At 52.3% G+C, this 2,388-nt stretch overlaps 1 protein-coding gene across 1 annotated transcript in view; it reads right to left on the minus strand.

The window, feature by feature from the left end:
* Window positions 1-2,388, minus strand: part of MORN1 (MORN repeat containing 1) — an 80,634-nt gene that overhangs the window by 4,977 nt on the left and 73,269 nt on the right. The gene's annotated exons all lie outside the window — the stretch shown is intronic.

The following is a 2,388-nucleotide window of genomic DNA, read 5'->3' on the forward strand; positions in this document are numbered from 1 at the left end:
CAGGACTGCGCTGACCCCCCCGCCTATGCAGACTGATGCTGTTTCACGCAGAGTCGAAGTATGGCTCTTGAAAAGTTGGAGCCTCACAATGCAGAGCCGAGAAGATTCTGGAGGATGAGAAAAATCATAAGCCATTGTGGCCGGCAGGTGGCTGGTGGTAAGGGTGCGGACTCCCACATGGCCACCACAGTTTGAGTTCCGGACCTGGTGGCTGGCTTTCTCACTACCTCCCTCCCTACTCTGTCTCTCTCTGTTCAAATTTTAAAAACAAATAAAGTCAAGTAAAATAATATTTTGCATGAGTATAAAATAATTCTTTTTAAAAAATCATAAGCCATTCACAAAACAAATGCACAAAATCTGCTTGGAAGTGACTTAGGAGCAGTGCTTATTTTCTAGCAGAAGTGGGGGCTACCAATGTGTGGGATACCAATGTGTCCCCCGCTTGGAGGGACAGAAGGTCATTGTTACATGGGAGCCCCAAACGGGAAGGAAAGGCAGCAGGCAGGAATGGAGGGGTGGCCCTGAGTCCTCCCTGTTGAAGGTAGCTTCTGTATCTGAGTGACAGGGCTCTTCACCTCTGGCCACGGCTGCTATGAGAGACCCCTGCCCTACTCCTCTAGGTGGGTGCAGCCCCTGCCTCAGGCGCCAAAGGTCCATCACCTGCTTGGGTTTTATTTATTTTTTTTTCCTTTTCAGCTATAGGGCACGTGCTCTCATTAGAGAGAGAGAGACAAAGCAAGAAATCACCCCACGCCTACCCCAGCGGAGATGGTCATGCTGCAGTCCCTTCTCCTCCTTTCTTCTCTTGAGATTTTGGGCACACACGCACATGCGCCAGGCATGAGTTTCAAGCTGCCAGGTCTGGGACTCGAGCTATGGTTAGTCCCACATGGGAGTTTGGTGCTTTAACCACTACACCACTTGCTAGTCCTGCACTTGGGTTTGTGATCTGTAGCGAGTGGCGGGCCCATTCTGCCTGCCAGACAGCACCTCAGATGACCAGGCAGCTGGAGAGAATTGCCCACCGGGGTGCATGGGTCAGAGGAGCAAGTGACCCAAGTGAGGAAGTGTCGCTGCCCACACAGGGTGAGGCCACGCTCTTTAGCACCCACATCACTTCCTGCCCTGGTCAGGACCTCAACCTCTGTGCCTCCTGCTGGGGCACAAGGGGGCTGGCTTGGGGTAGACATCTCCCCTGAATGCTCGGGCCGTGAGGTATACCTTCTGGGTTTACGAGGGCTGTGTCCTGAGGTACATCCCGATGGACCTGGGAATCTCAAGAGCTGTTGTGATTCTACGGCTTCCTCCAGCCCCCCTCCGTGGGCAGTGATTTCCGGCTATTCGTGGCCCGAGGTGGCCAAGAGCCAACATGAAGCTGGGGGCAGCAAGCCGAGGGCTGCCAGCACAGGCAGGTCCTGACCCCACAACAAACTTAAATACCACATACGTGGTTTGGGTGATAAAAAATTAAAGACGAAAGATTTTTAAATTACTTCATTTTGAGTGGGGGAAAATGGACCTCCGCAGGGCCCCAGGAGTCACGTTAAAGATTCTGAAACGCGGGTGAGGAGGGGCAGGAGATAAATAATTTAGCACTAAGAATAACTAGAGTCTGTCAGGCTGCCAGCTTTAAGAGAAATAGACGGGTTACAAGAATCCTGAGAGTTTTACAGAACCCCAAGGGCTTGGAGAAAACAGAAGCAGAACCAGGAAGGAGTTTGGCATAGATGTCAGAGGAGCTGACAACCGGGTAGTGGGATGAGGACGCCTGGTTCCCAGGTCTGGAGGCCAGGTTCCATAGAGACCTGGGAAATGGGCCCATGCGAGAGTGGGAGGTGATGCCAGAGCAGCAGGCAGTGGTGTGGGGAAGGGGCTTCAGGTGAATCCTGAAACACTGATTGGGCAGAGCACTGGACCCAGCCTCCGGAAATCAGGAGAGATTGGAGCTGGGACGGCTAAACCTCTACCTCAGCAGAATGGGGTGCTGGAGGGATTGAGGTCCCTAGGATGGGGGCATGGCATGGGGTGGAAGGAGCCTGTGAGCTTGTGGAGAGGCTACAATAACCGGCTAGCATCTGAGGTAGACCCAGAGCTTCAATGTCGCCCAGAAGCCACATCTTCGGCCCTAGCTAACCCCTTGGTCCTGCGTTTCCACCTTCGAGATTTCTCTTTAAGGCTAGTGTCGTTTTCTTCATGTTTCTTGTGCTTGGAGCTCGTGGAGTTTCTTAGATCTGTGGATTTATAGTTTTTTTTTTTTTTTTTTTGAGAGATTTTCACTACAGGGCACGTGTGCTTGCCAGACAGACAGAGACACAGAGACAGAAAGCGAGAAATCACCCCCCAGGGGGGATGGTCACGCCGCAATCCCTTCTCCTCCATTCTCCT

Source organism: Tupaia chinensis, unplaced genomic scaffold (genome assembly GCF_000334495.1).
Source record: "Tupaia chinensis unplaced genomic scaffold, TupChi_1.0 Scaffold138365_1, whole genome shotgun sequence".
Classification (NCBI taxonomy): Eukaryota; Metazoa; Chordata; class Mammalia; order Scandentia; family Tupaiidae; genus Tupaia; species Tupaia belangeri.